Genomic DNA, 26562 nt, shown 5'->3' with positions numbered 1-26562 from the left:
CAACAGCTTTGAAAGAGTTTTTATGGCTATATCCAATAAAGAATGCATTTCATTGCAACCAGATGTTCTATTTTATTTCTTTTCTTATTAAAAAAAATTTTTTAGAGACAGTGTCCCTACATGTTGCCCAGGCTAGACTGCAGTGGCTATTCACAAGCACCACCATAGATCACTGCAGCCTCTGCTCAAGCAGTTCTCCCCACTCAGCCTTCCAAGTACCTGAGACTACAGGCCCACGCCACTGCACCCAGCTCCCATTTCTTTTTTGTAAATTTGGTTGTGATCCACTACATTTATTTTCACAGCCACTAATGGGTCATGACCCATTGTTTGGAAAACACTGTCTTAGAATGTTCTGTTTAAACTTTCCCACTGAAGTATCAAGCAGCAGGGGAGTGGGAAACTATGAGCTGGGGGCAGGTTTGAGAGAGGGACTCCAAGGGCCAGCCTCAAGTGCAGAATTTATTTGAAGTTTCTTTATTTCACCATTAAAATTTACTCAACTTTAGACACCAAACAGGACCATTAGTTTTCGTTAAAAGGTTTTTAATCTTCCATCTCAATAAGAAGATGCTCTAGGATACATGCTGTGTTATTCTGGGACTACCTCTCCTGCTGCCTGCTACCTGGTCCTGCAGGTATGCCTGCTGCAGTATGCAAAGCAGGCCACCTTGGATGATAAATTGACCCCTAGATAGTATGGGAGCTTACCTTGGTCTCATGGCTGCCTGACCATTATTCAGCAGAGGTCCTGTGGACAATCTTACCAAGATGAGACATTACTCTTTGGTCAATGTGGCATGTCTGACTATGAGCCCTGTGCCTTTCTCTAGCACTTCTGGCTCTGATGGCTGGAAAGGTGAGTTTCTAGCTTGATGACTCAGACCCTCATTAACCCACACCACACATGCAGGGCCTCCAGGCAGTCTGCTATCACAGAAAGCACACAGACAGTGCTAACGAGGTCATCCTGCAATGGGCTGCAAAGAGTTGGTAATGATGAACCAGATGATGAATGTGGAGCCATGGAATCCATCATTTTGAAGGGAGAACACGTTAATTCTTCTCTTTCCGTGCAACTGGCTTGACAGCAACTTGACATCATCCTTCCCCTGAGTCAGCCGTCACTGAGACAGAGTGTGCCCGAATGAACATGGGAAAAGAAGTAAATAAACGGGAAGAGAGAGCCTTTTACGTTTTTAAGCACTTCCTTTTCCTACTTGGTATCAAAGCATGCCAGTGGCTGGGTTGGGATCCAAAGATGAGATTAAATGTTAGCTCAAAAAGAAATTATCAGATAAATTCAAACCTTTCCTTTGCACAATGACATCCAGAAATGTGGGAATAGGTATATGCATTAAAAACAACAACAATAGACAAACAAAACAAACAAAAAACCCCAATACAAACTCAAGAAAGAACTCTTTGATAAAGCTATAACTATGCCTAGTTATAGATATAGATAACATAAGTAAAGGAGCTTAGGCAAAGAGTATAAGCTCACAGTGGAAGATTGTTGCAATAAACCCTCTAAATGTTAATGTAAACTTTGTCTCTCTCTCTCTCTTTTTCTGCTACTATGCTACCTATTGTCTCCATCCATAAACCAGGCTCTATAACTAAGGTAGATTTAAGCAGACTGCATTATGGTAGTGGAAAAAAAAAAGGATCTTACAATTTGAAAAGCTGAGTCTCTGTTTTATTTTTCTTTTGAGACAGTGTCTTGCTCTGTCACACAGTCTGGAGTATAGTGGCATGATCCTGGCTCCTTACAGCCTCAACCCCCTGGGTTCAAATGATCCTCCCACCTCAGCCTCTCAAGTAGCTAGGATCATAGGTGTGTGTCACCGTGCTCACCTAGTTTTTTATTTTTGTTATTTGTAGACAGGGTTTCATTATGTTGCCAAGGCTGATCTCAAACTTCTGGGCTCAAGAAATCCTCCCACCTTGGCCTCCCAAAGTGCTGGGATTACAGACATGAGCCACTGTGCCTGACTGAGACTCTTCTTTTTAAAAGTACAAGTAGTTTCATTTATTTCGTGATGAAAAGAATATAGTACATGTGTGGAAATCTGGACTTTGGAAAGTTGAATGCTGTGTTTCCCTGGCTGAAAACATAGTAATAAACTTCAAGTCAAAGAAATTGTTTCAGGCAGAAACAGCCACTGTAATAATATTTAATTATCTTCAAGAAAAAAAGAAATATTTGTTTGGCTGCAGAATTTAAACATAAAGCTATAAAATTTGGGACATGAATCTCATTGCCTTCTGGGGCATTTCTGATTGCCAGACATACTTAAATCATGGATTTGAAATGTATAATCACAAATATTTCACCTGACAATTGTGTATGTGTGTATATATATATATATATATAAATATAATAAAAGGTCAAATCAGATAGCAAAACTATTTTGTTAAAAAGCTAAAAATATTGTTGGATGGCATAAGCATGCTGTTGGATGACTTATGAAACATAGTGAGATGATAGAAAAATACTGAAGCTTATAAAATGCAGATTGGGTTGATTTTTCAGCATCATGCCTACAGGTATGGTGAAGAGAATGCTATTTTTCCTTTTTTATCCCAACTCATTTCTATGTGGGGTCTCCCATCCGGCTGGAAAGCCTGTCAGCCATTACCAGCCACCTACTGAGGTTTTAGTATCCAGAAAGTAACTAAGTAACTGAAGTCCATACAGATTACTGGTATGCAGTAAAGACTGATTTATAGCAAATTATCAAATTGTCAGGGGTATTTTATTTATTTATATTTTATTTAATTATCAGGATTATTAGCATATCCTATCAGGATTATTAGCATATCCTAGAAATCATCATGACAGTATTTTAAGGCATATGTAGTTTTTAACTTTTATATATTCTATATATTCTATTCTGATATATTCACTAATCTTATCACTACAGCAATAATGTGAAGCAAGAAATATCACCTCCACTTTATTTTTTTATTTTGAGACAGGGTCTTGCTGCTCTATTGCCCAGGCTGGAGTGCAATGGTATGATCTTGGCGCATTGCAACCTCCACCTCCCAGGCTAAAGCGATCTTCCCACCTCAGCCCTTCAAGTAGCTGGGACTACAGGCATGTGCCACCATGCCCAGCTAATTTTTTTTTCTTTATGTATTTTTGTAGAGATGAGTTTTCACCGTGTTGGCCAGGCTGGTCTCAAACTCCTGGACTCAAGCAATCTGCCCACCTCAGCCTCCCTGCCTGGTCCGTTTCCATATTTTCAATTGAGAAGTTGAGGTACAGAAATGAGCTGTATCCCAGGCTAGTGGATGTCCCCTTTTATAAATTCTCATAGCACCTGAATCTTTCCTTTATACCACTTACCACAATCATAATTAATTAATAATAATTAATATGTCTACTGTGAATTTCCTGAGAGCAGTGACCTGTTCCTTAGTTTATCACGAAATTTTGATCACTTAGCCCAAAGCCTGGCACAGAAGGGTGCCCAAAAAAGATTTGACAATTGAATGAAAGTGCAGGTAACATTTTCTCAAGTCCCACAAGAAATAACAAGCAGATCTGTACATTAGTATAATTTGAATCTAAATCTAAATCCTCTGCTAACCAGCCTCCAGAAAACTTCCCATTTAACCTTGGGCAGCATCTCTAGAAGAGGGGTGCACACTGTATGTTGCCCACAAATGTTTCGCCATCTGTCATGCTGGGTTTGAATATGTATTTGCACTTCCATTCTGTTTAATTCCTTGTTCAAGGAGACCTACCCAGAACATACCCTGGCCTTCTAATTGTTTCTTGCAAATTCTTTCTTTCCTACTTTGTCCCTGTAGGATAATCTTGCTCTATTGTAAGCAAACTCATTATGGAGGCATTGTGAGAAATGTGAAAGTAAAACGCACTGTTGCTGTTACTGCAGTTGTCTTGGCCATTTTTATTCTCTTCAAGCTCTGATTTCACAATTCTACATCTTGGCACATAACTACATCTCTTAGTGTGCTGTATGATATAGGATTATTTCTGTGTAATTTTCTACAAAGACATTTGAGCTATTTCAAAATAGAAAAACTTTTCTTACTCATAAAACCACTCCTTGAAATGATTTTCCAATGTTTCTAACTATGGATTTTTTTCTGATAAAAAGCTGGTGATAGGAAACAGTTAATGGTTACAGTTAAATCTATGAAAACTTAGCATGCAGGTGAAAGATGAAATGGCAAGCTGTTTTTTGGCATTATTCATGGGGCTTCTTGGCTAGGATTTAGAATAAGAATGGACTTTTTCACCAGATGAATTTCATTTATTTTCTTTCTTTAACAATGGAAATAGTGGCTCCCTTTAGTTAGGTAAATAACTTTAGCGAAAAATGAAAAAGGAGTTTTCAAAGTTTATAGTTTAATATCATCTGATGGCATTTAAATGTCATCACTGAAGACAGGATTTAATGTTGAGCAATGTATCAATCCATGTCCTGAGGCTATTACATGATTTTGATATTCTATAAAACTAAAATTATAATCTCTGATAGCCTGAGACATTGCCTTCATGGAGTTACTAACAATAAGGTAGAGTTTGGTAAAAAGCTCTTCATGCATGTTTTATTCTTTTATTTTAACTTTTCTCATAAAACAATTTACCCAATTCTCTTTTCTTATGTCTAATGAAATCTGTGTTTTTAGTTAATAAATACAAAAAAATCTGGCTGGGGGCAGTGGCTCATGCCTGTAATCCCAGCACTTTGGGAGGCCGAGGTGGCTGATTGCTTGATCCCAGGAGTCTGAGACCAATCTGGGCAACATGGCAAGACCTCGTTTCTACAAAAAATAAAAAAGTGTGTGATATTTTGGGTCCCAAGTAGACGAGTCTGATTTACGGCATTCCCTAGGCTGTAAGGACTGGAATGAAAGCTGATGTTTAGCACTGTAAATGCTGAAAATTATAGCAAGCCTAGATTTGGTGTCTGTCATAACCAGTTTCTCTCCACTCAATGATCACTGTTGATACTACTCCTAGAACTATTAAAATCAAAGATCATGTCACTGTCTAAGGTAAAATCCTTTATTAGGAGCAACAGCACAGAGCACATACCCATCAGTATGCTACTCACCACCCTTCCTAAAAACATGCTGACCTCTCTTTACCTTCCCAGTCTCCTTTTCTACCACCCCTTACTTTGAATGCAATGTCCCACCCCAAACAAACAACTTTGATTCCCTGAGCACACCAAGCCCTTTGGTTTCCATGTCTTCTCATGATGGTCCTGGACTGTTCCTCTCACTGATGGTATACCTATCATCACCTACCTTCTTCTGATCCATATTCAACTATCCTCCCATTAAATAACAGCTTCTGCCTTCTCTCTCAAGCAATCCTTTCTTGATTCCTCAATTCTTGAGCAGATCACGTTCTTCCCTTTCCTCTCTACTTAGTGCTACCTACCCTAATGATCTATTTTTTATTTTCTGTAGAGATAGGGTTCCAAAGTGCTGGGACCATTGTATCCCACCGCCTAATGCTTCAGCGTTTTACATACCTCTATTACAGCACTTTATGCACTCTGCTTTAATTATTAATTCATCCTGCTCCCCGACTTGTCTCTTATAAATGTGAGCAAAAGACTATGCTTTTTCATTATTTGTCTCCCCAGCGACAGATTACTCAGCACTGAATAGTCACTTAAAAACTGTTTGGTGAATTAGTCTAGATTTTTACCATCAAGGTGAAAATATAAAAAGTATTTTTACAAAAGTGGAGTGGAGCAACCTGACATATAAAGCAGCACAGGAGTCAGCACCTGTCATCTCAACACTTTAGGAGGCTGAGGTGGAAGGATCATTTGAAACCGGAGTTTGAGACCAGCCTGAGCAGCATAGCAAAACCCCTGCCTAAAATAATAAGTAAAAACTTAGCCAGGCATAGTAGTACATGCCCCAACTCTTGAGAGAGAGAGAGAAAGAGAGAAAGAGAGAGAGAGAGAGAGAGGGTAACATTTGAATAAAAACTCAGAGGTGAGGCCAGGCACAGTGGCTCACATCTGTAATTTCAACCCTTTGGGAGGCTGATCATTTGAGCACAAGAATTCAAGACCAGCCTGGGCAACATGGAGAAACTCCGTCTCTACAGAAAAATACAAAAATTAGCTGGGTGTGGTGACACATGCCTGTAGTCCCAGCTATGGGGAAGGCTAAGGTGGGAGGATCACTTGAGCCCAGGAGGTTGAGGCTGCCATGAGCCAAGATGACACCATTGCACTAGTAAGACTCTGTCAAAACAAAAAACAAAACAAAACAAAAACCCTCAGTGGTAGAATGGGTGATCCATTTATCATACATAGAGAATAAATTGGACAAAGAAAAAAAGATAAATGCTTTGCTTTTCTACAGCTGTGATCAGATTTTATATCTCCATTATGAACCCTAACTCCAGTAAGAGATGAGGTGGCAGATTTTAAATTTACCAAATAATGGTGTCTCATTGTTTCCATTTGAATAGTCTCTTTTGAATGACTCATAATATTTCAGATAACTGCTCAGTTTTCTAGGTTTTGCTTTTCTTCTCCTTGCTCATCCTCAAGATGCCATCTTTGTAAGAGAGAGTGACAGCTCACAATTTGGTAGTAACTTTGTGAGGGACCTCTGATGTGGAGACTATCAGAAGGTCTTCACTGGTTTCTGCCATGAAGTTTCTCATCTGTTCTGGTTTCTAGACTATAATCGACTGAGATATGACTGGTTCTTCCTGGCTTATAACTTATCAGAACTTGTATTAAAATACTGGATTTGCAACATCAAGAAGCAAAGTTGCTGCATTGTACACCTGCATTGTTCCAATCTCAGGACTCAGCTTATCTGCCGTGTTCTCAGCACTTCCTGTCTTGCTTCATCAGGGCACATGGGGACATTTAAAGTCCATGAACAACTATTTAAGCCACCAGGAAGAAGAAAAACTTTTTCAGGCTCATCTATTGAGTTGCCTCCCTTTATCAATACAACACTATTTTTCCATGCCATGCTGGACACAGACAGCCCAATGCCACAAGCTGCGCTCTATCCAAAAACCTGCAACTTCCCTATGTTAGTCTGCTGGAGTTCCTATAACAGAAAACCATAGACTTGGTGGCTTTTAAGCAACAAAAATTTATTTCTCCCAGTTCTGGAGACTGGCAAGTCCAAGGTCAAGACACCCACAGATTAGGTATCTGGTGAGGGCCCATTTCCCTTCTCCCTGTGTTCTCACTGGTGAGAGGGGCAAGGTAGCTCTCTTGGGACTCTTTCCTAGAGCATTATTCCAATTATGAAGGCTCTGTCCTCAGGCCTGATAACCTTCTAAAGGCCTTGCCTCCAACTACCATTACTTTGGGGACTGGGTTTCAACATATGAATTTGTTGGGAGGAGACACTAACATCCAGCCTATAGCACTCTCTTGGGTTGGCCTGGGGAAGTAATCCACCAATACAGCTGCCTTAAGAAAGACCTTACACATCAAAATGAATTTATCATGCTCTTCCCTAGTCAAAATTTTAGCCTAAGAGGAAGAAATTGATGCCAGAATGTAGATTTAGATAGAGAATTCTTTATTGTCTATTTTCATTTTCTTTCTTTCATTTTTTTCTCTTTGGTTTTGTTTTGTTTTTGAGGCAGGATCTTGCTCTGTTGACCAGGCTGGAGTGCAGTGGTGCAATCTCAGCTCAATGTAGCCTTTAACTCCTGGGCTCAAGCAATCCTCTCACCTCAGTCTCCCAAGTAGCTGGGATCACAGGCGTGTGCCACCTTGCCTGGCTAATTTTTGTATTTTTTGTAGAGATGGGGTTTCGCCATGTTGCCCAGCCTGGTCTTGAACTCCTGAACTCAAGCAGCCCACCCACTTCAGCCTCCCAAAGTGCTGGGACTGCAGGAGTGAGCCATTGTGCCTGAAAATTTTCCTTTTGCTATAGTAGCCAAAATCAGGTGGTACTGGCATAAAAACAGACACATAGACAAACGGAACAGAATAGAGAGTCAAGAAATTAATCCTTATATTTATATCCAACTGATTTTTGACAAAGAGGCCAAGAACACTCATTGGGGAAATAACTGTCTCATGAATAAATGGTACTGAGAAAACTGGATATCCATATGCAGAAGAATGAAACTAGACCTCCACTTCTCATGCTATGCAAAAATCAACTCAAATGGATCAAAGACATAAACATAAAACCCAAAACAATAAAAACTACTAGAAAAAAAATATAAGGGAAATTCTTCAGGACATTAGTCTGGGAAAACAATTTATGAACACCTCGGAAGCACAGGCAATAAAAACAAAAAATAATCAAATGGGGTTACAAAAACTAAAAAGCTTTTGCAAAGCAAAGGAAACAGTCAAGAGTGAAGAGACAACTTAGAGAATGGGAGAAAATATTTGCAAATTACTCATTCAACAGGGAATTTATATCCAGAATATATAACAGGAAAAAAAATCCAGTTAAAAAACAGGCAAGTTATCTGAGCAAACATTTCTGAAAAGAAAACATACAAATAGCCAATAAATATATTTTTTAAAGTTCAACATCACTAATCACCATAAAAATGCAAATCAAAACCACAATGAGGTATTACCTCACCCCAGTTAGGTTGGCTATTAATCAAATAGACAAATAAAAACCTCAAAACAAAAACAAACAAATTAAAAAAACAAGTGCCAGTAAGGATGTGCAAAAAGAGAACTACTCTTATGTACTCTTCTTGGGAATATAAACTAATATAGCCACTATGGAAAATAAGTATAAAGATTCCTCAAAAAACTGCAAATAGAACTACCATGTGATCCAGCAATCCCAGTACTGAGAATTTATGCAAAGGAAAGGAAATCAGTATATTGAAGAAACATCTGTACCCTCATGTTTATTATAGCACTATTCATAATAACCAAGATATGGAATCAACCTACATATCCAAAAACAGATGAATGAGTAAAGAAAACGTGGTATATATACACAATGAAATACTAATCAGCCATAAAAAAGAATGAAATCCTGTTACCACAAATGGACCTGGGAGACATTATGTTAAGTGAACAGGAAGTTAAGCACCACACGTGCTCACTCATATGTGGAAGCTAAAACAAGTTGATCTCATAGAAGTAAAAAGTAGATGATGCTGGGGAGGGTAGGGGGAAGGGATCACACCTGTAATCCTGGCATTTTGGGAGGCTGAGATGGGGGAATGGCTTGAGCCCATTAGTTTGAGACCAGACTGGGCAACAAAGTGAGATCCTGTCTCTACAAGAAAAAAAAAAAAATTAAAAAAAAAAAACAGGCACAGTGGTGTGTGCCTGTAGTCCCAACTACTTAGGAGGCTGGGGCAGGAAGATTGCTTGAACCAGGGAGGTCAAGGCTTCAGTAAGCCACAATTATGCTACTGCATACTGGCCTGGGTGACAGTGAGACCCTGTCTCAAAAAACAAAACAAAACAATTCCTGTCCTAAAACTTATTCTCTTGAGCAAATTATTTTGCCAGATCTCTATTTCCTCAGCCAAAAAAGGTAAAGTAACAATATTTATATAAAGTTATGAAGATAACACCACACATCTCAATAGTAACATGTCCAAAATTATACTATGGGTTTTCTGCTTGTGGAACTATTCCTCCTCCAATGTTTCCAGCACAATAAACGGCAACTCCTTCTTCCAATGTGCAAGGCAAAAACGTTCAGATCGTCTAGTGCTCTTCTCTTACCTTTTCACCATATCCACATTCTCAGGACCTCCTGTTTCTCTGCAAAGTGTATGTAGAATCTGACCACTTCCCTTCATATTCATCTCTGTCACCTTTGTCCAAGAAAATATTATCCATCACTTTTTAGTTAAGGCAATAGTAGATGCTTTATCAGAATCTAGGTTGTTTAACACCAAAGAAGCTTGCTGCCATTATCCATGCAGAGATTCAGGGATCCAGTCTCCTACATTCTCTTGGTTGTTCATCTTCAACATTGGCGTCTAAAGCTGCAGAAAGAAAAGAGCATGGAGGGTTGTATATCAGAAGTTTTGTGGGCCAGGCCTGGAAGTGGCATACATTACTTTTACTCATATAGTATCAGCCAGTGCTCAGTCAGATAGTCATACCTAACTATAAAGACGTCTGAGAAATACTCCAGCTATGTCCAGGAGAAGAGAAAAAGGATTTGATAAAGAGCCAGCCCATCTCTGCCACTTTCAATCAACATGAGTTTCAAGCATTTCTAATTGATTTTCTTGCTTTCATCTTTGGGGTCCTACAGTTTTCTCTCAACCTGATGCAACTTAAAACTTAATTTAGATTATGTTCCTCCTTTGCTCAAAGCCTGCCAATAGCTTTCCATCTCCCTTGTTTATTCCAAAGTTCTTATCATGATCTCGAGGCTTTATATGATCTACCTCCCACTCACTTCTTGGTTCGTTTCCTGGCATTTTCCCCCTTGCTCACTCTACTGTAGTCACACTGATTGCCACACTCCCCCTCAACAATGCTGATCGCATTCTGCCACATAGCTTTTGTATTTACTCTTCCTTTTGCCTGAAACACTCTGTCCCCTGGAAAGTCTCAGAGCTCACTCTTTTACCTCCTTCAGGTCTATATTCCAACTGCAGCTTGTTAAGCTTATATAAAGTGGTACCCTCAATCCCCTCTCTCTCCATTCTTTTTATTATTATGCTTAATGTGTATATTTGTTTCTTCGCTTAGTGTCTCTCTTCCAAGATTAGAATGCTTTTTCTTGTGGCAGAAAAAAAATTGTGGCCAGGTGCGGTAGCTCATACCTGTAATCCCAGCAATTTGGGAAGCCGAGGTGGGTGGATCACCTGAGATCAGGAGTTCGAGACCAACCTAGTCAACATGGTGTTACCCTGTCTCTACTAAAAAATACAAAAATTAGCCAAGCATAGTAGCAGGTGCCTATAATCCCAGCTACTTGAGAGGCTGAATTCTTGACAGATCAAAAAGCATTCTCAAGAAATCCTGGGGTGTAAACTGGTGACATTCAGGCTTTCAATATTTATTTTGTAGCTTTATTTTTTTACTTTTTTGAGACAGGATCTTGCTTTGTCGCCTAGGCTGGGGTGAAGTGAGACAATCATAGCTCCCTGCAGCCATGAATTCCTGGGCTCAAGTGATCTCCTGCCTCACTCTTCTGAGTAGCTGGGAGTGGAGGTGCATACCACTAAACAGAGCTAATTTTTGTATTTTTTTGCAGAGATGGGGTCTTGCTATATCACCCAGGCTCATTTTCTTTCTTCAGAAATAATATTCATTCAAATTAGTGAGGGTTGTTGTTGTTGTGTGTTGTTGTTGTGTGTGTGTGTGTGTATGTGTATGTGTGTCTGGATACATGGGGGAGTAAGGAGGCAGTTGAGAAATCTTTTGCAAAGTCCTCTGTTATATTAGTGACCATATATTGTGAGGCAGGATATGAATCATGCTGGTTTCCAAAAAACTTTGAACTTACTATTTCTAGGGCACAGTACTTTCAAAGGGAAGAGCCACATGTTCAGAAACCATAATGACCTGCTCAGAGCACCTGTGCACCAGATATCAGTCTCTCCATCAACTATCCTCTGACAATAGCGGTAAGAACCACTTCCCCACACTCAATGGTCTATTCTAGTTTCTACCACCTAAATAATGGTCGGACCCCACCTGAAACATGAGTTTAAGCCATAGCCAGGTTGACCTCCAGAACACTGTCTTAAAATGGAGTCAAGGGAGGGCAATAACAGATTTGCAAAGGAGAGAAACGCTGATCATTCAAAAGCAGTTCTGAGCATGAAATAAGTAATATGTCCACTCAGAGATATTGTTAATTTAGGAACAAAGTCTAAAGCTGAAGTCCTGCGGACATCCTGGAAAAGAAGCTTAGGCATAGGGCTGGTTGAGTGGAGTACCTGGAGCCAGAGCAATGCAGAGCATCAAGGCTCAGCAGCCCTTCCTGGGGATGATACAGATAATGAAAGGAGGGTGGAGGGAAGGAAGGAGAATGGGATGGAGGTGTGAACGTGAAGTGAACAAGAGAACTTGCTAAATATTTGCCTCAGTATGTGGCCCTATGGATCACTTCCATCCAAATCCTCTGGGAAGCATGTTTCTGGCTGGGCTCAGTGACTCACACACCTGTAATCCCAGCACTTTGGGAGGCTAAGGTGGGCAGATCACTTGAGGCCAGGAGTTCAAGTGTTTATTAACTGATCCTTTTGCAGAAAAAGGGTCAAACTAGCCTAGCCAACATGGCAAAATCCCATCTCTACAATAAATACAAAAATCAGCCAGGCATGGTGGCTCCTACCTGTATGTAGACCCAACTACTCAGGAGGCTGAGGTAGGATGATCACTTGAGCCCAGGAGGCAGAGGTTGCAGTGACCCAAGATCACTCCATTTTTCTTTTTAATTGCATTCTAGGCAGCTTTTATTGCATTTTGTAATATTTATTTATTTATTTATTGAGACAGTGTCTTGCTCTGTCACCCATGCTGAAGTGAGTGTGTGATCACGGCCCACTGCACCCTTAAACTACTAGGCATAAGCAATCCCCCCACCTCAGCCTCTGCGGTAGCTGGGACTACAGGTGCACGCCACCACACCCAGTTAATTTTTTATATTTTGTAGAGACAGTATCTTGTAGAGACAGACAGTTGGCCGGGCTGATCTCAAACTCCTGGGCTCAAATAATCCTCCCACCCCAACCTCCCAAAGTGCTGGGATTATGGGCATGAGCCACTGCATCCAGCCAGGATGTAAACTTTATACATGTTCCCCAGGTATCTGAAGCATACTTATATTTATTTGTGTGCTAAGCTCTTTACTGGTATTGTTTTTGCTTAATCCTTCAACAGCTCTATGAAGCATGTGCTATTCTTATCCTCTCCCTATAGACAGGAAACTGTGATTTAGAGAAGCTGACTGACAAGGCACAAAGACAAATGTGGCAAAGCCCAAATGCAAACTTAAGACATTCTTATTCCAGATTTCTGTGATTGTAATCACTCTGGACCAGAGGTCTTCAGACTTCTTCTGCAAAAGGGTAAGTTAATAAACATTTAAGATGTGTGGGCTACATAGTCTATGTTGCAACTACTCAACATTGCCACAGGGAACGTGTAAACAAACTGACACGACTTGGTGTTCTAATAAAACTTTACAAAAACGGGCAGCAGGTCTGAAGATGCCTGCTGTCCACTAAGTATTGCTTTTCAGAGTGTTAAAGTGTCGTGCTCAGAACAGCAGGATCCTAGGAACGTGTTAGAAATGCAGACTCTCAGGTCTCATTCCAGACTTGCCGAATGACAATCTGCATTTAACAGGGCCCCGAGGCAATTTTTATGCACGTTCAAGTATGAGACCTCTACTCTCCAGGGCTTTGACAAAGGGCTTCCCTGAAAGCTGCCTTTAATGCCTTTGCTGTTCCTCCTTTTATGTCCATGAACTCATCTGACAGTGACTGTGTTGATTGTCTTCTGCAAAAGTTAAAAAGTAAATAAAGCTGGGTGTTGTGGCTCATGCCTAGAAAACTCCCAGCACTTTGGGAGTGCTTGAACCCAGGGGTTGAGGACCTGCGAGGGTAACCTGGCAAAACCCCGTCTCTACAAAAAATACAAAAATTAGCCAGGTGTGCTGGTGGGTGCCTGTAGTTCCAGCTACTCTGGAGGCTGAAGCTGGAGGATAGCTTGATCTGGAGGTTGAGGCTACAGTGAGCCATGATTGTGCCACTGCACTCTAGCCTGGGCACAAAAGTGAGGCACTGTTTCAAAATAAATAAATAAACAAATACATAAATATAAAAATAACTTATTAAATTGATAGTGCTTGCTATCTCAGAATCAAAGATATAACATCATAATTTATATTTGCCTTCTAAAAAGCACTAAGTAGATGAAAAGCGCTTTATGAGTTCTTTCTTTTTTCTGTACAGATTGCAAGGCCTTATACCAGAGGTATTCAATCAGAATCTCTGGAGATGAGACCTGGAAGCTGCATTTTAACAAGTTTCTCAGGTGATTCATTCACATTTAGATAATCCAGTAGGTGCCCACTCTTTAGATCTGGAGATTTCTGCATGAAGAACATACAAATGTGAATTTTGAAGAGAAGAGTTTAATCCTCCACTAATTATGTAACCTTGAATAAGCTAATTGACCTATTTGGAAATCACTTTGTTCACTCAAATGCTGGTTCTCAAACTTTAGTTTGCATTAGGATCATCCTGACCAAGGCAAACACTCAGAGACTCCACCACTGTATAATAACATGAACAAAGGGTTGAGTAAGTAAATGAGGGAGAAAAGGCAGCTCTTCCTTACAGCACAATGTCAACTACTACATAGAGAAGGGGCCACAGAATTATTAAATCATCAATGGATGCTAAAACTAGCGGTAAAACTTTACTGAGGAAGAGGATATTTACATAGTGTCAAAGTATCTCCTTGCAAATTAATTATCATTTGCAAAGTAAAATACAGTAACTTTATAGTAGGTAAACCTGGCAGACATCACCAAACTGACCAAAGCTAACATCACCAACATAAGGACAAAGTGACATCATATGCTTCTTGAGGTGATGCACCAAGAACACAATGCCACTTGGTGATATTCCCGCCACAATGCATTACCCATACTAAGTATCAGGAAACATCAGACAAACTCCAACTAAGGTGCACTCTAAAAAGTAACTGGCACACAATCTTCAAAAATTTCAAGTTCAAGAAACAAAGAAAAGTTAGTGTTGGGATTACGTACAGGTATGAGCCACCGTGTCTGGGCCAGTTTTTAAGGCAAAATAAGAATCAATGTCACATCAAATGTACACATTAAATGTATACATATATATTCATTTCAGATTTCAGAAAGATGAAAATGTGAAAAATATGACTTTTAAGCTTACATAAATAAGAATGTAAGCTTTTGGGGGACTGTAAGACTTTACAAGTGTGAAATAATTAGGTGATTATTTTGCTTCATGACACTTCTATTAATTTCAATAGGTTATTTATTAAATTATGTCGTAATGATTCCCCTAAGTGATAGCCAATTCTATAAGATCAGTCTCAGTATTTAGTTACCATTTGTATTAGTCATGCGAAGTCAGCATTAGCCATACTGTATATTACCACAATAGTCATATGTCTAAAGCAACGGTTCTCAATAATCCTTTGTTGTGAGGGTCTACCCTGTGACATTGTAGGATGCTGAGCAGCAGCCCTTCCTTGGTCTCCTACATGTCATTACCACCATCCACCCAAATAGTGATAATCAAAAATGTTTCCAAGCTGGATAAACTCGAGGGCAAATCTCTCCTGCTTGAGAATCAAGTGTACATTGAATAGCGGCCCCTTAAAAGATGCTTCCCAGGAACAGATCTGTAAATATGAACTTATCTGGAAAAGGAGTCTTTGCAGATACAGTTAAAGATTCCAAAACTAGATAATCCTGGATTTAGGGTCCAGCCTAAATCCAATGACTGATGTCCTTATAAGAGAAAGCCAGAGAGGATTTGGGAGATACAGAGAGACAGGGAAAAGGGCAATGTCAGACGAGAGAAATTGGCATTATACTGCCCCAAGCCAAGAAAAGCCTCCAGCCACCAGAAGCAAGAGGTGGCAAGGAAGAATTCTTTCCTGGAGCCTTTGGAGAAAATGCGGCTCTCCCAAAGCCTTGATTTTCCTCATTCCAGCTTTAGAATTCTGGAAAGAGAAAACAATGGTCCAGTCTTGGTCAAATGCTCACCCTTAAAACAATCAACTCTGGCAGGCACAGGGCATGATCATATAAAAACCTTATATTCCTTGATACAACTATGTGAGTTGGATTAGAAAGCCAATAGTTTCCAGGAGAAAGAAAGAAAAAAATTCTAGACATTCATTCCAAACCCATAAATATCTACTCTGATATATAAATCAACATTATTAGCTTAAAAGCATATCGTCCTATCAATACATTATTTCAAAAGCATCATGCCAAACAATAGATAATATTTTCTCCTACTATGAACTTAATCACTTGACTAGCATTTAGATAGGCGCATTGGTAGCAAAAAGAATTACTGGAAAACATAAGTAGGGCTACTCAATGACTTTTAGTATCGTGGGAGCACAATAAATAAAATAATAATTGAGTCATCAACAAAATTCTAAATGTGGAGTTCTCACAACAGAATCATTTAAGGGAAAACGCCCCAGCTTTGAGACTCAAATAAAGCTTATAATGAATCATTCAGTCATCCTCAGAGAGAATGATTTTCAACTTGATTAAAATAATCAAGTATATTGTCATCCTCTTTTGAGTGAAAGACATAAAAAGGCAGGGTGAAAGTTTAAATTCTCCTCCATTTATTCTCTCTTTTTCATTAATCCATTCTATCTGGCCCTTAAAGGCCCTGAATTTCATGCCTCATCAGTTTTAGTACATCAGGCCCTTTCCCAGCCTGTGCTGACAATGCAGGTCTTTTGTCTCTGTGCCCTATTGGATTACAGAGATTAGTGGATACATTTCTTAGGATCAGCCCATCTAGGGATTTAAAATGCCCCATCTTAAAGTAGAAGTGATGGCCTCAAATTGTGGAATTCAGTACCTTGTTTGTAGACTTAAAAAGAGGCTATAATTGGTAATGTCTTATTATTACTTTCTGTCACAAAATTTTTTTCCTTGTGGTAGGCTGTGATTGAAGAATATTTTTCCCAAATCACAGAAGTCAACAGATACTCCAAGATTAAGGAAGCAAAAAGTAATATTTTAAAATTATGTTCTTGACCTGGCATGATGGCTTATGCTGTAATCCCAACACTTTGGGAGGTGGAGGCAGGAGGATTGCTTGAGCCCAGGAGTTTGAGGCCAGGCTGGGCAACACAGGGAGACCCCTATCTCTACAAAATATTTTTCAAAAATTTAGCTGGTTGACCCAGGTTACTCTCTCTACTGGGAACTACCTGCATTCTGTGATTTATCCTGGATGCAGAGACAACTCTGAAGAGTCATCTCAATTCCAGAGCTCCTCGCGTTTGGGATGGATAGGCTGGGACCCCAGCTGTACCCACCTCCCAGGTCAACTTCTCCCTCTGCCCCATTCTGTTGCTGGCTCTCTACTTAGCCCACAGGTGCTGCTCCCACAAGCACTCCCCACTCAGCCACTGTGTGCATGTCTCTGCCTCTGAATTTGAGAGGCCTCCAACCTAAGACAGAGTGTCACATTGAGAATCCTGCACCCAGAGCAGTAGGATCTGTAACAACTGAGAAAATTCTTCTGGCAAAAGCGTGTACTCATAATGAATTCTCACGACACCTGAAGCTGACCCCTAGCAATCATATGAGTGAATACTTAAACTCCTCTGCCATCTCTGGTTCTCAAAAAGGAAAATAGAAGAAAGAAAAAGAAGAGAGATAGAAAGAGGAAGGGTGGGAAGAGAGAGGGGAGCAAAGAAGAAAAAATGAGCCAAATAAATTCTGACTCCGCTTTGCAGTTTTATACTTATTTATTTATTAGAGACCCAGTCTGACTCTGTTGCCTAGGCTGGAGTGCAGTGGTGCAATCATAGCTCACTGCAGCTTCGACCTTCGGGGCTCAAGCAATCTTCCCACCTCAGCCCTCCAAAGTGGTGAGATAACAGGCATGAGCCACTATACTTAGTCCTTTTTTTTTTTAATTTCAGACAGGGTCTCGCTCTATTACTCAGGCTATAATGCAGCGGCGCAATATAGCTCACTGAAGCCTCCAACTCCTGGGCTCAAACAATCTTCCTACCTCAGCCTCCTCAGTAGCTAGGACCACAGGAATGTCTCACCATGCCTGGCTAATCTAAAAAAAAAAATTTTTTTAGAGACAGGGTCTCACTATGATGCCTAGGCTGGTCTCGAACTCCTTAGCTCAAGCAGTCCTCCCACCTTGACCTCCCAAAGTGCTGAGATTACAGGTATGAGCCACTGCACTCAGCTGTGATATTTTGTACTTTTAGGAGTCTTTTTTAAGTCATTACAATAGGAAGTTTTAGAGTGTAATTACCGTTCATTGGGTGCTTATTATGCTTGCTTTTTTACATGTGCTATTTCTAACCCTCAGAACAATACTGCAGGGGAGATAATAATATCAGAGAAGCTAAGTGATTTACTCAAGGGCACAGAGCTGGTAAATGACAAAACAGGAATTTAAAATGACCGTTGGTGCTAAACTTTGCTGTCTTTTCACTAAGCCAAGGTGTTGCCCTCTCTTCACAGCAAGGAACACAGATCCACCCCAGGAGCAAAGTTTTCACTTTCTTTTGAAAGACAGCTGCTATATAACTTGAAACTTTTTTTCCCAGTAAGTTACAGAGACCTAATTCAAACTAGTTTAAGCAAAGAAGATGATTTCTTATTAATGAGGACACTGAGATGATTCAGGGAGCTCAAGAAGGGAATATGACTTGATCTCAGGAAAAAAAAGAAATTGCAACCACGCACAACAAAATTGTCAGGATTAACCTTTCCTATTACTACAGACCAGCTTTGGCCACATATGGAAAACATTACAGCCAACATCTTGGAATTTTACAGCTCTGAATAGTAAGAGTGGCATATTTTCTTTGTCCCAAGAAAAAATAAATCCTACTTCATTAGCTAACCATGAACTAATCACCCCAAATTAAGATCTGACTTACAACATAACATGTTTGCCTCTGCAATACCTTGTGGATGGAGGTGACAAGAAGAGACAGAAGATTCTGGGAAGGGAAGCATGAGGGAGGGAGGCTAATGAACTTTTCACTATACAGATTCATCATAAGTATTCATAACTTAGCTTCATAAATGTGTACGTTGTGAAGTTTTCTGATTTTCTTTAGATATCTGTCAAACATACCACCCTACAACATAGTAATTCAGTAAAAGATGGCAGTCCAGGTTTAGTTGGAAAGAAGGTCTAAATTTATACTCTTGTCATTACAGGATTTCTTCTTTGTAAGGTCCAAAGTAAAAGAGATTATAAAACAGAGAGCAGGAAGGAAAGTCTGGTCTATTTTGGAAGCTAAAATTTTCATCACCAAAGCAGGAAATTAATTTCTTCCTGATCATGATGTCTGAAGGAGATTACATAGAAAGAGTAGGTGATGAAAAAGCTTGATACATTTTTCTGATGGCCTTGTGTGTGAAATCCTAAGAGAAACTAAGCAGAGAGTTTATGTACATATTTTATTAACATATGCTTCAAAATATTTCTCCTCTGGACGAGTCAAAGAGGGGTTCCCAGGGGTTCCCTCAAGGCCCTACCTGTAGACCTAGCTTCAGATCCACCTTCAAGGTACACAAAAAGACAAAGGGGCCTTTCATTCTTCCCTCCCTAGAAGGACTTGTGGTTGAAAATGATTGTTTGCTCCCTCTATGACATATATCTGATAATATGCATGGGCATGCAGAATTGACTGCTTGCATTATGTATGAATTACACCATCCATTAGCAATAGCTGGATGGATTTTTCCCTCCAGATGCCCAGTGGCAGGATGGCTCCCTCCCTTCCCCAATACAAGCCTGTGCCACACACATCCCATACAGAGGCCCTGGGAACGACTGCCCCAGAACGTAAGGACCACGATAACCAGTGCCATGTGTTTTTATTTGAATTGTTTTTCTTTTCTTCAAGTGAGTTTTTCTTCCATCTTTCACTGCTGCCAATTTAGTACTGAAACAAAGAATCTGACCAGGGAAGCACCCTTCTAATCACCTCAGTTCATTCTCACAACCAAAGGCTTCTAGAAGCACTATTTTTTCAAACCGTTGGTTGAATGATCTCCCTAGAGAAATGCTTGCCACCGTAGGGGGTGCTCCAGCCAAGAGAAACCAGGATAAAGGCCCAACTGGGTCGTTTACTTGTTGCTGTTCCTTTGTTTCCCATTCCATTATCACCAAGTTCTTGATCTCTTTTACTGAAAACAAGGCATTATCACAGAGAAAGAGAGAGAGAGAGAGTTATAAATATGATACCACTTATGCAAACCTAAAGTTAAAGCACAGTCTAAATGGCATTGTTTCTTAGGATGAAAGCTGCAAAACCTAGATAGACAATTCTGTGGCCCTTTGCAAAATGCTTTAATAAAATGTTTTGGGATTAGAGAATCTGAGTAATTGCCTGAAGTTTGCAATTCCCTCTGGATGTTTATCATCCTTCAAAATATCTTATATATCAAAAAAGAAACAATATATGTTAGAAAATGTTATGGTGAGTGATGCAAGTTTGTTTCATTCTATTTAACAGAGGGCAATGTGATTGCGGGCCCATAAACGACCTAATCTAGGGCTGAAAATATCCTGCCAAAATGGAGCCCTGGCTACCTTCATCCCACAAGAAAGCCTCCTAGAATATGTTTCTTTTGAAAATATTTCCCAGAGACAGAAGCCTATATACAGTGGCCTCCTGAAGATTCAGGGAAAACATAATAATCTTTGATAAACTTGGTTTCCTAGTAAGGAAAGTTATATGTAGAGTCTAATGGCTGTTTTCTTGCTGCAATGTCCTCTATAGCAGAGGTCAGCCATCCACTTTCTCCATCAGAACAGCTAGAAAGAATAAGGACATACAGGCAATCTCCTTCTATATCTCACCAAATTTCTGAGGTCAAAGCATTTATGCAGTGAGGTCTTTTAGTACCATTAACCGTGAAAATATCCAATATCGAAATAATTCTGAATCTCAAAACCAATTTGAGTTTTAATCTGAGTATTCAAGGTATTCACCCTTGATATTGATGCATCCAATCATCAGTCCACCTTAAATTGGTCAAATTGATGAGGTCAGTGACATTAAATAAAGGATTGCAATATATTGTCACCACAGTTTGTATGACTATTTTTTCTTTTCTCATTATTTCTCAGGACAGAACATTGAGAAGGTGGATTGGGATGTATTGGAAAGTTTGGAGGCTTCTGGCTCTTATTCACTGCCTTCCCCTCTTTCAACATTGGTGTGGGGATGGTTGAGAAGGTGAAAATGCTGGGGAATTAAATGCAGAAAGAGGGGTATTTGCTATTAGGTGGAGCAGGAAATAGCTGCTCATCAACATGGGTTGAGCTAGATTATCCTTGGAGTTGAAAAGACTTCAATTTTACTGTCTAGCTCTACTAACTCCTAACAGTTTTCTCTCTGAGCCTCACTTCTCAAACGGAGCTAATAATATCTTCCTTTTGAGTATTAAATATGATGTTGGATAAGGTGGAGGGATTCCTCACATAGTGGTTGTTCCATATTCAGTGCTCAATAAATCTAAATTACTTTCTGTCATTGTTCAGTTCTCTGCTGAGACTGTCCTGAACCACACCCTATTTGTCTAAAGCCTTACACCTGCTTCTTGGGTCTTCACCATGTTTTTGTGCTTCTAGCTCCTGAAAAATGGTGCTACTAAATGGATTAATCCCGTAGAACCATATTGAGATTTTAAGGATAAACCTGGAAGACACTGTTGATTGCCCCAGTAGCCATATCCCACTTCTTCCTTGCTGATACAATTCCAATTTTGTTCCGGTATCAGATAATGATGTGTTCAAGAAAGATTTAGACCACTATCTGTAGAGTTCCAGAAGTTTGGCTGAGCTGAATCATGATTAATCCGTTCCCCTTTGCTAGTGAGTGGTTGAAGGATGAGCATCAGAGCCAATTCTGGCCAAAGAGATGCAAGAAGAATTTGAGAAGCGTTATCGAGGGAAGATTTTTCTTCTCAAATAAAAAGAGAGAGATGAGGTGCTACCACTCCTTCTCCCTTCACCTGCTGCCATTGGCTGCTCTGCCTGTAGACATGCTATGTGAGGATCTGGTGTTTGGATGTGGGCAATACAATATAGTGCCACCCACTGTGAGGGGCATTGTCCAGAGAAAAAACAAGCAGACACAAAAACCTTGATATGAATGAGCTATTAAATTAAGCAACCCTGCAATCATCAAACTCAAGACTTATTATTATGTGAGATGTTAGATCTCCTTTAATTAGGTTTTCTATTTCTTGCAGCTGGGAGCATTCTAACTGGCCATATCCCATATCCTATAATGTTTATTAATCACAAGATCTCCCAAGACTTAAGGATTGTAGCATTTCAGTCTACATCTAACCTAGCTGTTTAGATAGAAAGATAGGTAGATAGATAGATAGATAGATAGATAGATAGATAGATAGATAGATAGATAGTTTCTATAACAGGATGCCTGTGAGATTGCCTTTTGCAGCCTTACAAACTTGAATTATCCAGCCATTCAAACGATTTCTGATTAGGCTCATGATTGGCTTCCTTTTGGTTTTTTAAAACACTTGATACATGCTTTTAAACATTTTGTTTTCTTTTTCTTTTTTTTTTCTTTTATTTTTATTTTTGCATGTTGGAGCACTCATTTTGTTTTAAAGAATATGTTGTAATTTTTTTTATTTTTTTTAAATTTATTTTATTGCATTTTAGGTTTTGAGGTACATGTGAAGAACATGCAAGATTGTTGCATAGGTACACACGTGGCAGTGTGATTTGCTGCCTTCCTCCCCATCACCTATATCTGGCATTTCTCCCCATGCTATCTCTCCCCATCTCCCCACCCCCCACTGTCCCTCCCCTATATCCCCCCAACAGACCCAAGTGTGTAGTGCTCCCCTCCCTGTGTCCATGTGTTCTCATTGTTCAACACCCGCCTACGAGTGAGAACATGCGGTGTCTCATCATCTGCTCTTGTGCACCATGGAATATTACGCAGCCATCAAAAACGATGAGTTTGTGTCCTTTGCAGGGACATGGATGAATATGTTATAAATTTTTAAAAATTCTGTTTTCAGAAAGTCTTCAGTAGTTTGATATACGTATTTGGCCAGTTATATAGGTGGAACACCAAGACTAAAGGGAACTTTTTTTTTTTTTTTTTTGAGACAGGGTCTAATGCTTTCACCCAGGCTAGAGTGCAGTGGACTTCCTGGGCTTCAAAGATCCTCCCTCCCTCCTCAGCCTCCTGAGTAGCCAGGACCATAGGTGTGCACCAAACCCAGCTAATTTTTAAAATTTTTACGTAGAGATGGGGGTCTTGCTTTGTTGCCTAGGCTGGTCTGAAACTCTTGGCCTCAAGCAATCCTTCCACCTTGACCTCCCAAAGTTCTTAGATTATTGGCATGAGCCACCATGCCCCTCACTAAAGGAAATTTTAAGCTTGACAAAATATGTGGCATAAAGCAGTAACTCTTATCTCCAGTGTAACAAGTTAGAGGAGAGAATTACTTAAAATGTTAGCATCCACAATTTAATGAATACTCAAGTTTATATAAATTTGGATATCATAATATCTGTGATTAATTAAACATGGTAGCAAATTCTTTCCCAGCGATTTATTTTGATCAATAGACTATAATGGAAATAATGCTGTCTAACTCTGATGACTAGGCCTTAAGAAATCTGTAGCTCCTACTTGAAAACCCAGTTTTAATACTATAAGAGGCTCAAATCATATGAGGGGCTGGAAGAGGAGAATTTACATGATCCTATAGACAGTCTCAGGCGTGCTCCCAGTCAACAGCTAGCACCAACTGCCAGCCCTTAGAATAAGCCATCTTGGATATTACAGCCCAGCCAGGCCTCTAGATGACTGCAGCCCTAGGTGACCCTCCATGAAGCAGAAGAACCACTGAGCTGAGACTAGTCCCTGAACAGAATGTGAGATATAATGGATGGTAGTGTAGCTCTTGCATTAAGCTGCTAAATTTTGGACTGGCTTTGTTACACAGTAACAGATTACTAGAACACTATCCAAATATACAGAATAAGTAACCCATTGATGTGCTGGTCAACTGGTCCTCTGGAGGGAGGTGAGGAAGGGGAATAAGCCCTCTCTGCAGTTATTTGACAATTACCGTGGTGTAAATACCACCCTCTCGCCACAGCCAATTTCAAGCTATCAACATGATGTCAACCAGCTCACATAATTCCTGAAAATTTATCAGCTATAACAACTCCGAGCAAACCAGCATGAGCCAGATCAGACAGACTGACGTCACCCCCCAACCAAAAATCACTTTACTATATGTATTGATGTCCTAGGCTTTTTCTGTTGTATAAGTCAAAGAATAATAATGTATCTTACTTATATAGTGTCTTTGCTTTATAATTCACATTTTCCACATGCATCTATTTTAACTTTTACAAGAACCAAGAGCAATAGTTATTACATTGCCATATGAGAAATAAAGATGGTAGAACTAGATAATTGGCCATACTTGAACCCCAATCTTTTCTCTCCAGAGTTAACATCCTTTGGTACTGCACAGTTTAAATTCTGGATTTCATCATTTCTAGAGACTGTTATAACCTTTTTTCTTCCACATTTTCTGATATTGAATGTATAATGCCTTTGAATACAAAAGGATCAAAGGCTACAGTTGATTGTATACATTTATTTATTTATTCTAGTACTATCATTATTATTATTACTTCAGCTAGTCAAGCATGGCTGTGATGGTTGTAAGGAGAAACAGTGCTAAATCAGCTTAACAATACCCATAGCCTTTGGACCAACTATCATGTAAATATTTATAATATTATATAAATATAAATATAAATATAAAAAGTATATAAATATAAACATAATTATATATACACATAAATATATACATATATTTATTTATTTATTTATTTTTTGAGACAGGGTCTCACTTTGTCACTCAGGCTGGAGTGCAGTGGCACGATTGTGGCTAACTCAGCCTCAATCACCCAGGTTCAAGAAATCCTCCCGCCTCAGCCTGCCAAGTAGCTGGGACTACAGGTGTGCTGTCACCATGCCTGGCTAAATTTTGTATTTTTTTGTAAAGACAGGTTTTGCCGTGTTGCCTGATCCGTCAAACTCCTGATCTGACACGATCTGCTCACCAAAGTGCTAGGATTACAGGCGTGAGCCACCTTGCCTGGCCCACTGTATATATTTAAATAAAGGCCATCCTGAGTAACTATCCAACAAACCATTAAATTCATTAGCCAGTCTACATGGGGCTTGTTTCTTACCATTCTCAAGCTCAAAACCAATTGTATTCTTTTTTTTTTTTTCAATCAGCCCTTATGTCACCCAGACAAATTATACGCTGAGTCCATGCTTTGAAGAAATCTAGTAACACAGAGAGTTGTCTGTGGGAGGTTTGTTCCTTGTTGTTTCCAAATAATTATTAAATAGACATATGGTGAATTGAATTTATACCAACATTTCTGAGCCTATTCAATTTTTTAAGTTACTAAAGAAAGCATAACATCAACTTGTAAGTATTTTGAAAATTTTCCATATTAGGTTTTAATTAGCTTAATTTTCATCATATGAATTAAGACTTGGGAAAAAAAAAAGATGAATTTTTGTAAAAAGATAGCCAAATCAAATATGCCAAGCTTAGGGTTTGGGGTTATATGGGTTGTTTTTAAAAGAAATGTTTCCAATGGTAATATTCATCTAAAAATTACAGATTTCGTATTTGCTTTTTCAACATTTGCAAATCACAAACGTGACTTATGGAGAACAATTTACTTCAGTGGCTGGGTTATCCAGATGTCTGTAATTTGATTATAAATTTAGAAACAGACTTTGTGTGGTGGAGAGTATGCGCTGAGAAAGGAGAGTTAGCAGGGAAGGAGGAACCATAGTATTCCTAAGTAAGTAACAAAAGGTAACACTGCCTGTTTACATTTACTTGAGCATTTGAAAGTCTATATATTAATGGCCAATTTTCACCATTTTGGTAACATTAGTCTCAGTAAATACCATTCCCTATGCACCTCAGACAGAAAGATCCAATTACCCTGACAAACTTAGATGATTGAGAGATTTTAGTAATTCCCACCCCCTGCCCACACACACACACACACACCTCTCTCTCTCTTTCATATAGTATAAATTGCTCTTAAGGAAAGTTACAATGTGATGAAACTAGATTATTCTTCACTAATCAATTATGATTCACACCTTTTGAAGACATAATATTCTAATATACACAATAGCAAAATTTTCCCCTTTGTAGTTCCTGTTTGTTTGTTCTGAGATGGAGTCTGGCTCTGTCGCCCAGGCTGGATTGCAGTGGTGCCATCTCGATCTCCACCTCCCCGGTTCAAGTGATCCTCGCGCCTCAGCCTCTGGAGTAACTGGGATTATAGGTGCTGGCCCCCACAGCGGGCTAATTTTTGTATTTTTGGTAATAGAGACAGGGTTTCAGCATGTTAGCCGAGCTGATCTTGAACTCCTGACCTCAAGTCATCCACCTGCTTTGGCCTCTCAAAGTTTGCCATCATGCCCGGCCAGGATGGGGTTTCTTAAAAAGCTATAGATTCTAGTCTTTAGTGGGATTTGGGGAAAAAAAAAAAAAAAAAAAAAAACATACTTGAGGGTAGTTAGTTGGTGCCATTAGGAAAACTCAATGAAATTGTTATTTTCCAATTATATTGTAGCATCTGCTGCTTGGGGAGAAATAAGGAGATGAAGGTTTATTATTTCCTACACATCAGCACCATTTTGAGATCTCTAGGAAAACTGTTTCTGCAGCAAAGAGCAAGTGTAATGCTACAGGTCAAGAAGAGATTGTGTTCTATGTAAGCAGACATACTGACTCTTGCTGCTT

At 39.5% G+C, this 26562-nt stretch overlaps 1 long non-coding RNA gene across 1 annotated transcript in view; it reads right to left on the bottom strand.

Annotated features, from left to right (window-relative positions):
• The window catches only part of LOC116564434, an 83906-nt gene that overhangs the window by 9832 nt on the left and 47512 nt on the right, over positions 1-26562 (bottom strand). The window contains exon 3 of the long non-coding RNA XR_004274893.1: positions 9708-9973. This is a non-coding gene — a long non-coding RNA (uncharacterized LOC116564434). The remainder of the gene's footprint in view (positions 1-9707; positions 9974-26562) is intronic.

The sequence above is a fragment of the Sapajus apella genome, unplaced genomic scaffold (genome assembly GCF_009761245.1).
Source record: "Sapajus apella isolate SASKATOON/1434 unplaced genomic scaffold, GSC_monkey_1.0 scaffold2, whole genome shotgun sequence".
NCBI lineage: Eukaryota > Metazoa > Chordata > Mammalia > Primates > Cebidae > Sapajus > Sapajus apella.
Note: the sequence above shows the minus strand (reverse complement) of the source record. Positions and strands in the feature narration are given on the sequence as shown.